The 13,865-nt window shown below is 43.2% G+C and overlaps 10 non-coding genes and 1 pseudogene across 10 annotated transcripts; all 11 read right to left on the reverse strand.

Annotated features, from left to right (window-relative positions):
- Positions 1-916: 916 nt before the first annotated feature.
- On the reverse strand, positions 917-1,035 carry LOC136741973 (5S ribosomal RNA). Its single transcript, XR_010814606.1, has one exon. It is a non-coding gene; the product is annotated as a 5S ribosomal RNA (ribosomal RNA).
- Positions 1,036-2,090: 1,055 nt separating this feature from the next.
- On the reverse strand, positions 2,091-2,209 carry LOC136741974 (5S ribosomal RNA). The gene has a single exon (XR_010814607.1). It is a non-coding gene; the product is annotated as a 5S ribosomal RNA (ribosomal RNA).
- A 1,055-nt stretch (positions 2,210-3,264) lies between these two features.
- Positions 3,265-3,383, reverse strand: LOC136742201 (5S ribosomal RNA). The gene has a single exon (XR_010814826.1). It is a non-coding gene; the product is annotated as a 5S ribosomal RNA (ribosomal RNA).
- Positions 3,384-4,449: 1,066 nt separating this feature from the next.
- Positions 4,450-4,568, reverse strand: LOC136742216 (5S ribosomal RNA). Its single transcript, XR_010814840.1, has one exon. It is a non-coding gene; the product is annotated as a 5S ribosomal RNA (ribosomal RNA).
- Positions 4,569-5,623: 1,055 nt separating this feature from the next.
- LOC136742225 (5S ribosomal RNA) lies at positions 5,624-5,742 on the reverse strand. Its single transcript, XR_010814849.1, has one exon. It is a non-coding gene; the product is annotated as a 5S ribosomal RNA (ribosomal RNA).
- A 1,055-nt stretch (positions 5,743-6,797) lies between these two features.
- Positions 6,798-6,916, reverse strand: LOC136742113 (5S ribosomal RNA). The gene has a single exon (XR_010814741.1). It is a non-coding gene; the product is annotated as a 5S ribosomal RNA (ribosomal RNA).
- A 1,055-nt stretch (positions 6,917-7,971) lies between these two features.
- On the reverse strand, positions 7,972-8,090 carry LOC136742160 (5S ribosomal RNA). Its single transcript, XR_010814785.1, has one exon. It is a non-coding gene; the product is annotated as a 5S ribosomal RNA (ribosomal RNA).
- A 1,055-nt stretch (positions 8,091-9,145) lies between these two features.
- Positions 9,146-9,264, reverse strand: LOC136742161 (5S ribosomal RNA). Its single transcript, XR_010814786.1, has one exon. It is a non-coding gene; the product is annotated as a 5S ribosomal RNA (ribosomal RNA).
- Positions 9,265-10,319: 1,055 nt separating this feature from the next.
- LOC136742103 (5S ribosomal RNA) lies at positions 10,320-10,438 on the reverse strand. The gene has a single exon (XR_010814731.1). It is a non-coding gene; the product is annotated as a 5S ribosomal RNA (ribosomal RNA).
- Positions 10,439-11,496: 1,058 nt separating this feature from the next.
- On the reverse strand, positions 11,497-11,615 carry LOC136742266 (5S ribosomal RNA). The gene has a single exon (XR_010814885.1). It is a non-coding gene; the product is annotated as a 5S ribosomal RNA (ribosomal RNA).
- A 1,066-nt stretch (positions 11,616-12,681) lies between these two features.
- On the reverse strand, positions 12,682-12,790 carry LOC136742296 (uncharacterized; annotated as a pseudogene).
- Positions 12,791-13,865: the final 1,075 nt, after the last annotated feature.

The following is a 13,865-nucleotide window of genomic DNA, read 5'->3' on the forward strand; positions in this document are numbered from 1 at the left end:
CGTTGTGGCAACGTTGTGCGTTAACTGGGGTGCCACACCAGACCGGAACTATATTTTACAAAACGAACACATTGTCTTGATAATACAGCTGTAATTGAGTGCCTGACACGCCAGTCAAGCGCAATCTTGAGAAGGTGTGCATTTCAGTAAGGATTTCAATTGACATGCAGTATGAAACTGAAAGGAGGTTGCATCACTATGATGCATAACATTGCATGTATTGTATTTTCAAGTGTGTGCATTCATCCTGTTGTCATTTTGTTTTGAAAGCAGAAGAATCATTCAACAGGTTGCTGAGACAAATGTAAACCAGTAAAACATATGAAGAGAAACAAACCTTGAATATAAGTTCAGTTGTTTAAACATTTGACAAACTATGGTGAGGGGGTAAGAAAACACACAAATCCAGCAGCTCCTGTATTTCAATACACCAGAACCCAATATTATTGGCGAGTCGGGTAGTCCATCATCACAGTTCGAGGGCAGGCATCATTTCAGTAATTTCATCCCGTTGCATTCACATCCGTGACTTGAATGAGATTGAATGTGATCTTTGCTCTCAAGTATGTTCCCAAGTTTTACACTTTCGTGCTTTGCATGAATGGGAATGGAACCGTGTGTGTTGAATGAGGCTCCTTGTGAGCACTGAACTTTGTCCGGTGGAGTTCCTTTTTGTGTTGCTGTAATTGTGTCATTTCTCGATGAGAAAGATTAGGCAACATTTAGTCACTTCTAGCCATGATGCTCAATTTATTTACGAATGTACCCTAGTTACTAGGGACCGTTTACGTTGGAGAACAAGATCTATTGTATGCCTGTGTATTTGGGGAAGTCAAATCTGAAATAATGATGAAATTGCGTGTATCCAAAGTTAAAACTCGTGATTTGTCGCCCTCTGGTGTGTAAAAGATGCAAAAGCTTACAGCACCTGGTATTCCCAGGCGGTCTCCCATCCAAGTACTGACCAGGCCCGAGCCTGCTTAGCTTCCGAGATCGGACGAGATCGGGCGTATTCAGGCTAGTATGGCCGTAAGCCGGGGAAGCTGTCCCTGACGCTCTACTTAAAGGGAAGGCAATATCCGTTTCTGCCGCTCATACTTGCAGTTGAACTGTCTCTCTACTCTAAAGTCCGGGACACACCAGCGCGCCGCAGACAGTCCCTGCTAACACGAAACGTTGTGGCAACGTTGTGCGTTAGCTGGGGTGCCACACCAGACCGGAACTATATTTTACAAAACGAACACATTGTCTTGATAAAACAGCTGTAATTGAGTGCCTGACACGCCAGTCAAGCGCAATCTTGAGAAGGTGTGCATTTCAGTAAGGATTTCAATTGACATGCAGTATGAAACTGAAAGGAGGTTGCATCACTATGATGCATAACATTGCATGTATTGTATTTTCAAGTGTGTGCATTCATCCTGTTGTCATTTTGTTTTGAAAGCAGAAGAATCATTCAACAGGTTGCTGAGACAAATGTAAACCAGTAAAACATATGAAGAGAAACAAACCTTGAATATAAGTTCAGTTGTTTAAACATTTGACAAACTATGGTGAGGGGGTAAGAAAACACACAAATCCAGCAGCTCCTGTATTTCAATACACCAGAACCCAATATTATTGGCGAGTCGGGTAGTCCATCATCACAGTTCGAGGGCAGGCATCATTTCAGTAATTTCATCCCGTTGCATTCACATCCGTGCCTTGAATGAGATTGAATGTGATCTTTGCTCTCAAGTATGTTCCCAAGTTTTACACTTTCGTGCTTTGCATGAATGGGAATGGAACCGTGTGTGTTGAATGAGGCTCCTTGTGAACACTGAACTTTGTCCGGTGGAGTTCCTTTTTGTGTTGCTGTAATTGTGTCATTTCTCGATGAGAAAGATTAGGCAACATTTAGTCACTTCTAGCCATGATGCTCAATTTATTTACGAATGTACCCTAGTTACTAGGGACCGTTTACGTTGGAGAACAAGATCTATTGTATGCCTGTGTATTTGGGGAAGTCAAATCTGAAATAATGATGAAATTGCGTGTATCCAAAGTTAAAACTCGTGATTTGTCGCCCTCTGGTGTGTAAAAGATGCAAAAGCTTACAGCACCTGGTATTCCCAGGCGGTCTCCCATCCAAGTACTGACCAGGCCCGAGCCTGCTTAGCTTCCGAGATCGGACGAGATCGGGCGTATTCAGGCTAGTATGGCCGTAAGCCGGGGAAGCTGTCCCTGACGCTCTACTTAAAGGGAAGGCAATATCCGTTTCTGCCGCTCATACTTGCAGTTGAACTGTCTCTCTACTCTAAAGTCCGGGACACACCAGCGCGCCGCAGACAGTCACTGCTAACACGAAACGTTGTGGCAACGTTGTGCGTTAGCTGGGGTGCCACACCAGACCGGAACTATATTTTACAAAACGAACACATTGTCTTGATAAAACAGCTGTAATTGAGTGCCTGACACGCCAGTCAAGCGCAATCTTGAGAAGGTGTGCATTTCAGTAAGGATTTCAATTGACATGCAGTATGAAACTGAAAGGAGGTTGCATCACTATGATGCATAACATTGCATGTATTGTATTTTCAAGTGTGTGCATTCATCCTGTTGTCATTTTGTTTTGAAAGCAGAAGAATCATTCAACAGGTTGCTGAGACAAATGTAAACCAGTAAAACATATGAAGAGAAACAAACCTTGAATATAAGTTCAGTTGTATAAACATTTGACAAACTATGGTGAGGGGGTAAGAAAACACACAAATCCAGCAGCTCCTGTATTTCAATACACCAGAACCCAATATTATTGGCGAGTCGGGTAGTCCATCATCACAGTTCGAGGGCAGGCATCATTTCAGTAATTTCATCCCGTTGCATTCACATCCGTGCCTTGAATGAGATTGAATGTGATCTTTGCTCTCAAGTATGTTCCCAAGTTTTACACTTTCGTGCTTTGCATGAATGGGAATGGAACCGTGTGTGTTGAATGAGGCTCCTTGTGAGCACTGAACTTTGTCCGGTGGAGTTCCTTTTTGTGTTGCTGTAATTGTGTCATTTCTCGATGAGAAAGATTAGGCAACATTTAGTCACTTCTAGCCATGATGCTCAATTTATTTACGAATGTACCCTAGTTACTAGGGACCGTTTACGTTGGAGAACAAGATGTATTGTATGCCTGTGTATTTGGGGAAGTCAAATCTGAAATAATGATGAAATTGCGTGTATCCAAAGTTAAAACTCGTGATTTGTCGCCCTCTGGTGTGTAAAAGATGCAAAAGCTTACAGCACCTGGTATTCCCAGGCGGTCTCCCATCCAAGTACTGACCAGGCCAGAGCCTGCTTAGTTTCCGAGATCGGACGAGATCGGGCGTATTCAGGCTAGTATGGCCGTAAGCCAGGGAGGCTGTCCCTGACGCTCTACTTAAAGGGAAGGCAATATCCTTTTCTGCCGTTCATACTTACAGTTGAACTGTCTCTCTACTCTAAAGCCCGGGACACACCAGTGCGCCGCAGACAGTCCCTGCTAACACGCCACGTTGTGGCAACGTTGTGGCAACGTTGTGCGTTAACTGGGGTGCCACACCAGACCGGAACTATATTTTACAAAACGAACACATTGTCTTGATAATACAGCTGTAATTGAGTGCCTGACACGCCAGTCAAGCGCAATCTTGAGAAGGTGTGCATTTCAGTAAGGATTTCAATTGACATGCAGTATGAAACTAAAAGGAGGTTGCATCACTATGATGCATAACATTGCATGTATTGTATTTTCAAGTGTGTGCATTCATCCTGTTGTCATTTTGTTTTGAAAGCAGAAGAATCATTCAACAGGTTGCTGAGACAAATGTAAACCAGTAAAACATATGAAGAGAAACAAACCTTGAATATAAGTTCAGTTGTTTAAACATTTGACAAACTATGGTGAGGGGGTAAGAAAACACACAAATCCAGCAGCTCCTGTATTTCAATACACCAGAACCCAATATTATTGGCGAGTCGGGTAGTCCATCATCACAGTTCGAGGGCAGGCATCATTTCAGTAATTTCATCCCGTTGCATTCACATCCGTGCCTTGAATTAGATTGAATGTGATCTTTGCTCTCAAGTATGTTCCCAAGTTTTACACTTTCGTGCTTTGCATGAATGGGAATGGAACCGTGTGTGTTGAATGAGGCTCCTTGTGAGCACTGAACTTTGTCCGGTGGAGTTCCTTTTTGTGTTGCTGTAATTGTGTCATTTCTCGAAGAGAAAGATTAGGCAACATTTAGTCAATTCTAGCCATGATGCTCAATTTATTTACGAATGTACCCTAGTTACTAGGGACCGTTTACGTTGGAGAACAAGATCTATTGTATGCCTGTGTATTTTGGGAAGTCAAATCTGAAATAATGATGAAATTGTGTGAATCCAAAGTTAAAACTCGTGATTTGTCGCCCTCTGGTGTGTAAAAGGTGCAAAAGCTTACAGCACCTGGTATTCCCAGGCGGTCTCCCATCCAAGTACTGACCAGGCCCGAGCCTGCTTAGCTTCCGAGATCGGACGAAATCAGGCGTATTCAGGCTAGTACGGCCGTAAGCCAGGGAGGCTGTCCCTGACGCTCTACTTAAAGGGAAGGCAATATCCGTTTCTGCCGCTCATACTTGCAGTTGAACTGTCTCTCTACTCTAAAGTCCGGGACACACCAGCGCGCCGCAGACAGTCCCTGCTAACACGAAACGTTGTGGCAACGTTGTGCGTTAGCTGGGGTGCCACACCAGACCGGAACTATATTTTACAAAACGAACACATTGTCTTGATAAAACAGCTGTAATTGAGTGCCTGACACGCCAGTCAAGCGCAATCTTGAGAAGGTGTGCATTTCAGTAAGGATTTCAATTGCCATGCAGTATGAAACTGAAAGGAGGTTGCATCACTATGATGCATAACATTGCATGTATTGTATTTTCAAGTGTGTGCATTCATCCTGTTGTCATTTTGTTTTGAAAGCAGAAGAATCATTCAACAGGTTGCTGAGACAAATGTAAACCAGTAAAACATATGAAGAGAAACAAACCTTGAATATAAGTTCAGTTGTTTAAACATTTGACAAACTATGGTGAGGGGGTAAGAAAACACACAAATCCAGCAGCTCCTGTATTTCAATACACCAGAACCCAATATTATTGGCGAGTCGGGTAGTCCATCATCACAGTTCGAGGGCAGGCATCATTTCAGTAATTTCATCCCGTTGCATTCACATCCGTGACTTGAATGAGATTGAATGTGATCTTTGCTCTCAAGTATGTTCCCAAGTTTTACACTTTCGTGCTTTGCATGAATGGGAATGGAACCGTGTGTGTTGAATGAGGCTCCTTGTGAGCACTGAACTTTGTCCGGTGGAGTTCCTTTTTGTGTTGCTGTAATTGTGTCATTTCTCGATGAGAAAGATTAGGCAACATTTAGTCACTTCTAGCCATGATGCTCAATTTATTTACGAATGTACCCTAGTTACTAGGGACCGTTTACGTTGGAGAACAAGATCTATTGTATGCCTGTGTATTTGGGGAAGTCAAATCTGAAATAATGAAGAAATTGCGTGTATCCAAAGTTAAAACTCGTGATTTGTCGCCCTCTGGTGTGTAAAAGATGCAAAAGCTTACAGTACCTGGTATTCCCAGGCAGTCTCCCATCCAAGTACTGACCAGGCCGGAGCCTGCTTAGCTTCCGAGATCGGACGAGATCGGGCGTATTCAGGCTAGTATGGCCGTAAGCCTGGGAGGCTGTCCCTGATGCTCTACTTAAAGGGAAGGCAATATCCGTTTCTGCCGCTCATACTTGCAGTTGAACTGTCTCTCTACTCTAAAGTCCGGGACACACCAGCGCGCCGCAGACAGTCCCTGCTAACACGAAACGTTGTGGCAACGTTGTGCGTTAGCTGGGGTGCCACACCAGACCGTAACTGTATTTTACAAAACGAACACATTGTCTTGATAAAACAGCTGTAATTGAGTGCCTGACACGCCAGTCAAGCGCAATCTTGAGAAGGTGTGCATTTCAGTAAGGATTTCAATTGACATGCAGTATGAAACTGAAAGGAGGTTGCATCACTATGATGCATAACATTGCATGTATTGTATTTTCAAGTGTGTGCATTCATCCTGTTGTCATTTTGTTTTGAAAGCAGAAGAATCATTCAACAGGTTGCTGAGACAAATGTAAACCAGTAAAACATATGAAGAGAAACAAACCTTGAATATAAGTTCAGTTGTTTAAACATTTGACAAACTATGGTGAGGGGGTAAGAAAACACACAAATCCAGCAGCTCCTGTATTTCAATACACCAGAACCCAATATTATTGGCGAGTCGGGTAGTCCATCATCACAGTTCGAGGGCAGGCATCATTTCAGTAATTTCATCCCGTTGCATTCACATCCGTGCCTTGAATGAGATTGAATGTGATCTTTGCTCTCAAGTATGTTCCCAAGTTTTACACTTTCGTGCTTTGCATGAATGGGAATGGAACCGTGTGTGTTGAATGAGGCTCCTTGTGAACACTGAACTTTGTCCGGTGGAGTTCCTTTTTGTGTTGCTGTAATTGTGTCATTTCTCGATGAGAAAGATTAGGCAACATTTAGTCACTTCTAGCCATGATGCTCAATTTATTTACGAATGTACCCTAGTTACTAGGGACCGTTTACGTTGGAGAACAAGATCTATTGTATGCCTGTGTATTTGGGGAAGTCAAATCTGAAATAATGATGAAATTGCGTGTATCCAAAGTTAAAACTCGTGATTTGTCGCCCTCTGGTGTGTAAAAGATGCAAAAGCTTACAGCACCTGGTATTCCCATGCGGTCTCCCATCCAAGTACTGACCAGGCCGGAGCCTGCTTAGCTTCCGAGATCGGACGAGATCGGGCGTATTCAGGCTAGTATGGCCGTAAGCAGGGGAAGCTGTCCCTGACGCTCTACTTAAAGGGAAGGCAATATCCGTTTCTGCCGCTCATACTTGCAGTTGAACTGTCTCTCTACTCTAAAGTCCGGGACACACCAGCGCACCGCAGACAGTCCCTGCTAACACGAAAAGTTGTGGCAACGTTGTGCGTTAGCTGGGGTGCCACACCAGACCGGAACTATATTTTACAAAACGAACACATTGTCTTGATAAAACAGCTGTAATTGAGTGCCTGACACGCCAGTCAAGCGCAATCTTGAGAAGGTGTGCATTTCAGTAAGGATTTCAATTGACATGCAGTATGAAACTGAAAGGAGGTTGCATCACTATGATGCATAACATTGCATGTATTGTATTTTCAAGTGTGTGCATTCATCCTGTTGTCATTTTGTTTTGAAAGCAGAAGAATCATTCAACAGGTTGATGAGACAAATGTAAACCAGTAAAACATATGAAGAGAAACAAACCTTGAATATAAGTTCAGTTGTATAAACATTTGACAAACTATGGTGAGGGGGTAAGAAAACACACAAATCCAGCAGCTCCTGTATTTCAATACACCAGAACCCAATATTATTGGCGAGTCGGGTAGTCCATCATCACAGTTCGAGGGCAGGCATCATTTCAGTAATTTCATCCCGTTGCATTCACATCCGTGCCTTGAATGAGATTGAATGTGATCTTTGCTCTCAAGTATGTTCCCAAGTTTTACACTTTCGTGCTTTGCATGAATGGGAATGGAACCGTGTGTGTTGAATGAGGCTCCTTGTGAGCACTGAACTTTGTCCGGTGGAGTTCCTTTCTGTGTTGCTGTAATTGTGTCATTTCTCGATGAGAAAGATTAGGCAACATTTAGTCACTTCTAGCCATGATGCTCAATTTATTTACGAATGTACCCTAGTTACTAGGGACCGTTTACGTTGGAGAACAAGATCTATTGTATGCCTGTGTATTTGGGGAAGTCAAATCTGAAATAATGATGAAATTGCGTGTATCCAAAGTTAAAACTCGTGATTTGTTGCCCTCTGGTGTGTAAAAGATGCAAAAACTTACAGCACCTGGTATTCCCAGGCGGTCTCCCATCCAAGTACTGACCAGGCCCGAGCCTGCTTAGCTTCCAAGATCGGACGAGATCGGGCGTATTCAGGCTAGTATGGCCGTAAGCCAGGGAAGCTGTCCCTGACGCTCTACTTAAAGGGAAGGCAATATCCGTTTCTGTCGCTCATACTTGCTGTTGAACTGTCTCTCTACTCTAAAGTCCGGGACACACCAGCGCGCCGCAGACAGTCCCTGCTAACACGAAACGTTGTGGCAACGTTGTGCGTTAGCTGGGGTGCCACACCAGACCGGAACTATATTTTACAAAACGAACACATTGTCTTGATAATACAGCTGTAATTGAGTTCCTGACACGCCAGTAAAGCGCAATCTTGAGAAGGTGTGCATTTTAAAAAGGATTTCAATTGACATGCAGTATGAAACTGAAAGGAGGTTGCATCACTATGATGCATAACATTGCATGTATTGTATTTTCAAGTGTGTGCATTCATCCTGTTGTCATTTTGTTTTGAAAGCAGAAGAATCATTCAACAGGTTGCTGAGACAAATGTAAACCAGTAAAACATATGAAGAGAAACAAACCTTGAATATAAGTTCAGTTGTTTAAACATTTGACAAACTATGGTGAGGGGGTAAGAAAACACACAAATCCAGCAGCTCCTGTATTTCAATACACCAGAACCCAATATTATTGGCGAGTCGGGTAGTCCATCATCACAGTTCGAGGGCAGGCATCATTTCAGTAATTTCATCCCGTTGCATTCACATCCGTGCCTTGAATGAGATTGAATGTGATCTTTGCTCTCAAGTATGTTCCCAAGTTTTACACTTTCGTGCTTTGCATGAATGGGAATGGAACCGTGTGTGTTGAATGAGGCTCCTTGTGAGCACTGAACTTTGTCCGGTGGAGTTCCTTTTTGTGTTGCTGTAATTGTGTCAATTCTCGATGAGAAAGATTAGGCAACATTTAGTCACTTCTAGCCATGATGCTCAATTTATTTACGAATGTACCCTAGTTACTAGGGACCGTTTACGTTGGAGAACAAGATCTATTGTATGCCTGTGTATTTGGGGAAGTCAAATCTGAAATAATGATGAAATTGCGTGTATCCAAAGTTAAAACTCGTGATTTGTTGCCCTCTGGTGTGTAAAAGATGCAAAAACTTACAGCACCTGGTATTCCCAGGCGGTCTCCCATCCAAGTACTGACCAGGCCCGAGCCTGCTTAGCTTCCAAGATCGGACGAGATCGGGCGTATTCAGGCTAGTATGGCCGTAAGCCAGGGAAGCTGTCCCTGACGCTCTACTTAAAGGGAAGGCAATATCCGTTTCTGTCGCTCATACTTGCTGTTGAACTGTCTCTCTACTCTAAAGTCCGGGACACACCAGCGCGCCGCAGACAGTCCCTGCTAACACGAAACGTTGTGGCAACGTTGTGCGTTAGCTGGGGTGCCACTCCAGACCGGAACTATATTTTACAAAACGAACACATTGTCTTGATAAAACAGCTGTAATTGAGTTCCTGACACGCCTGTCAAGCGCAATCTTGAGAAGGTGTGCATCTCAGTAAGGATTTCAATTGACATGCAGTATGAAACTGAAAGGAGGTTGCATCACTATGATGCATAACATTGCATGTATTGTATTTTCAAGTGTGTGCATTCATCCTGTTGTCATTTTGCTTTGAAAGCAGAAGAATCATTCAACAGGTTGCTGAGACAAATGTAAACCAGTAAAACATATGAAGAGAAACAAACCTTGAATATAAGTTCAGTTGTTTAAACATTTGACAAACTATGGTGAGGGGGTAAGAAAACACACAAATCCAGCAGCTCCTGTATTTCAATACACCAGAACCCAATATTATTGGCGAGTCGGGTAGTCCATCATCACAGTTCGAGGGCAGGCATCATTTCAGTAATTTCATCCCGTTGCATTCACATCCGTGCCTTGATTGAGATTGAATGTGATCTTTGCTCTCAAGTATGTTCCCAAGTTTTACACTTTCGTGCTTTGCATGAATGGGAATGGAACCGTGTGTGTTGAATGAGGCTCCTTGTGAGCACTGAACTTTGTCCGGTGGAGTTCCTTTTTGTGTTGCTGTAATTGTGTCATTTCTCGATGAGAAAGATTAGGCAACATTTAGTCACTTCTAGCCATGATGCTCAATTTATTTACGAATGTACCCTAGTTACTAGGGACCGTTTACGTTGGAGAACAAGATCTATTGTATGCCTGTGTATTTGGGGAAGTCAAATCTGAAATAATGATGAAATTGCGTGTATCCAAAGTTAAAACTCGTGATTTGTCGCCCTCTGGTGTGTAAAAGATGCAAAAGCTTACAGCACCTGGTATTCCCAGGCGGTCTCCCATCCAAGTACTGACCAGGCCCTAGCCTGCTTAGCTTCCGAGATCGGACGAGATCTGGCGTATTCAGGCTAGTATGGCCGTAAGCCAGGGAGGCTGTCCCTGACGCTCTACTTAAAGGGAAGGCAATATCCGTTTCTGCTGCTCATACTTGCAGTTGAACTGTCTCTCTACTCTAAAGTCCGGGACACACCAGCGCGCCGCAGACAGTCCCTGCTAACACGAAACGTTGTGGCAACGTTGTGCGTTAGCTGGGGTGCCACACCAGACCGGAACTATATTTTACAAAACGAACACATTGTCTTGATAATACAGCTGTAATTGAGTGCCTGACACGCCAGTCAAGCGCAATCTTGAGAAGGTGTGCATTTCAATAAGGATTTCAAATGACATGCAGTATGAAACTGAAAGGAGGTTGCATCACTATGATGCATAACATTGCATGTATTGTATTTTCAAGTGTGTGCATTCATCCTGTTGTCATTTTGTTTTGAAAGCAGAAGAATCATTCTTGCTGAGGTTGCTGAGACAAATGTAAACCAGTAAAACATATGAAGAGAAACAAACCTTGAATATAAGTTCAGTTGTTTAAACATTTGACAAACTATGGTGAGGGGGTAAGAAAACACACAAATCCAGCAGCTCCTGTATTTCAATTCACCAGAACCCAATATTATTGGCGAGTCGGGTAGTCCATCATCACAGTTCGAGGGCAGGCATCATTTCAGTAATTTCATCCCGTTGCATTCACATCCGTGCCTTGAATGAGATTGAATGTGATCTTTGCTCTCAAGTATGTTCCCAAGTTTTACACTTTCGTGCTTTGCATGAATGGGAATGGAACCGTGTGTGTTGAATGAGGCTCCTTGTGAGCACTGAACTTTGTCCGGTGGAGTTCCTTTTTGTGTTGCTGTAATTGTGTCATTTCTCGATGAGAAAGATTAGGCAACATTTAGTCACTTCTAGCCATGATGCTCAATTTATTTACAAATGTACCCTAGTTACTAGGGACCGTTTACGTTGGAGAACAAGATCTATTGTATGCCTGTGTATTTGGGGAAGTCAAATCTGAAATAATGATGAAATTGCGTGTATCCAAAGTTAAAACTCGTGATTTGTCGCCCTCTGGTGTGTAAAAGATGCAAAAGCTTACAGCACCTGGTATTCCCAGGCGGTCTCCCATGCAAGTACTGACCAGGAACAAGCCTGCTTAGCTTCCGAGATCGGACGAGATCGGGCGTATTCAGGCTAGTAGGGCCGTAAGCCAGGAAGGCTGTCCCTGACGCTCTACTTAAAGGGAAGGCAATATCCGTTTCTGCCGTTCATACTTACAGTTGAACTGTCTCTCTTCTCTAAAGCCTGGGACACACCAGCGCGCCGCAGACAGTCCCTGCTAACACGCCACGTTGTGGCAACATTGTGGCAACGTCGTGCGTTAGCTGGGGTGCCACACCAGACCGGAACTATATATTACAAAACGAACACATTGTCTTGATAAAACAGCTGTAATTGAGTGCCTGACACGCCAGTCAAGCGCAATCTTGAGAAGGTGTGCATTTCAGTAAGGATTTCAATTGACATGCAGTATGAAACTGAAAGGAGGTTGCATCACTATGATGCATAACATTGCATGTATTGTATTTTCAAGTATGTGCATTCATCCTGTTGTCATTTTGTTTTGAAAGCAGAAGAATCATTCAACAGGTTGCTGAGACAAATGTAAACCAGTAAAACATATGAAGAGAATCAAACCTTGAATATAAGTTCAGTTGTTTAAACATTTGACAAACTATGGTGAGGGGGTAAGAAAACACACAAATCCAGCAGCTCCTGTATTTCAATACACCAGAACCCAATATTATTGGCGAGTCGGGTAGTCCATCATCACAGTTCGAGGGCAGGCATCATTTCAGTAATTTCATCCCGTTGCATTCACATCCGTGCCTTGAATGAGATTGAATGTGATCTTTGCTCTCAAGTATGTTCCCAAGTTTTACACTTTCGTGCTTTGCATGAATGGGAATGGAACCGTGTGTGTTGAATGAGGCTCCTTGTGAGCACTGAACTTTGTCCGGTGGAGTTCCTTTTTGTGTTGCTGTGATTGTGTCATTTCTCGATGAGAAAGATTAGGCAACATTTAGTCACTTCTAGCCATGATGCTCAATTTATTTACGAATGTACCCTAGTTACTAGGGACCGTTTACGTTGGAGAACAAGATCTATTGTATGCCTGTGTATTTGGGGAAGTCAAATCTGAAATAATGATGAAATTGCGTGTATCCAAAGTTAAAACTCGTGATTTGTCGCCCTCTGGTGTGTAAAAGATGCAAAAGCTTACAGCACCTGGTATTCCCAGGCGGTCTACCATCCAAGTACTGACCAGGCCCGAGCCTGCTTAGCTTCCGAGATCAGGCGTATTCAGGCTAGTATGGCCGTAAGCCAGGGAGGCTGTCCCTGACGCTCTACTTAAAGGGAAGGCAATATCCGTTTCTGCCGCTCATACTTGCAAATGAACTGTCTCTCTACTCTAAAGTCCGGGACACACCAGCGCGCCGCAGACAGTCCCTGCTAACACGAAACGTTGTGGCAACGTTGTGGCAACGTTGTGCGTTAGCTGGGGTGCCACACCAGACCGGAACTATATTTTACAAAACGAACACATTGTCTTGATAAAACAGCTGTAATTGAGTGCCTGACACGCCAGTCAAGCGCAATCTTGAGAAGGTGTGCATTTCAGTAAGGATTTCAATTGACATGCAGTATGAAACTGAAAGGAGGTTGCATCACTATGATGCATAACATTGCATGTATTATATTTTCAAGTGTGTGCATTCATCCTGTTGTCATTTTGTTTTGAAAGCAGAAGAATCATTCAACAGGTTGCTGAGACAAATGTAAACCAGTAAAACATATGAAGAGAAACAAACCTTGAATATAAGTTCAGTTGTTTAAACATTTGACAAACTATGGTGAGGGGGTAAGAAAACACACAAATCCAGCAGCTCCTGTATTTCAATACACCAGAACCCAATATTATTGGCGAGTCGGGTAGTCCATCATCACAGTTCGAGGGCAGGCATCATTTCAGTAATTTCATCCCGTTGCATTCACATCCGTGCCTTGAATGAGATTGAATGTGATCTTTGCTCTCAAGTATGTTCCCAAGTTTTACACTTTCGTGCTTTGCATGAATGGGAATGGAACCGTGCGTGTTGAATGAGGCTCCTTGTGAACACTGAACATTGCCCGGTGGAGTTCCTTTTTGTGTTGCTGTAATTGTGTCATTTCTCGATGAGAAAGATTAGGCAACATTTAGTCACTTCTAGCCATGATGCTCAATTTATTTACGAATGTACCCTAGTTACTAGGGACCGTTTACGTTGGAGAACAAGATCTATTGTATGCCTGTGAATTTGGGGAAGTCAAATCTGAAATAATGATGAAATTGCGTGTATCCAAAGTTAAAACTCGTGATTTGTCGCCCTCTGGTGTGTAAAAGATGCAAAAGCTTACAG

The sequence above is a fragment of the Amia ocellicauda genome, unplaced genomic scaffold (assembly GCF_036373705.1).
Source record: "Amia ocellicauda isolate fAmiCal2 unplaced genomic scaffold, fAmiCal2.hap1 HAP1_SCAFFOLD_73, whole genome shotgun sequence".
Taxonomy (NCBI): domain Eukaryota; kingdom Metazoa; phylum Chordata; class Actinopteri; order Amiiformes; family Amiidae; genus Amia; species Amia ocellicauda.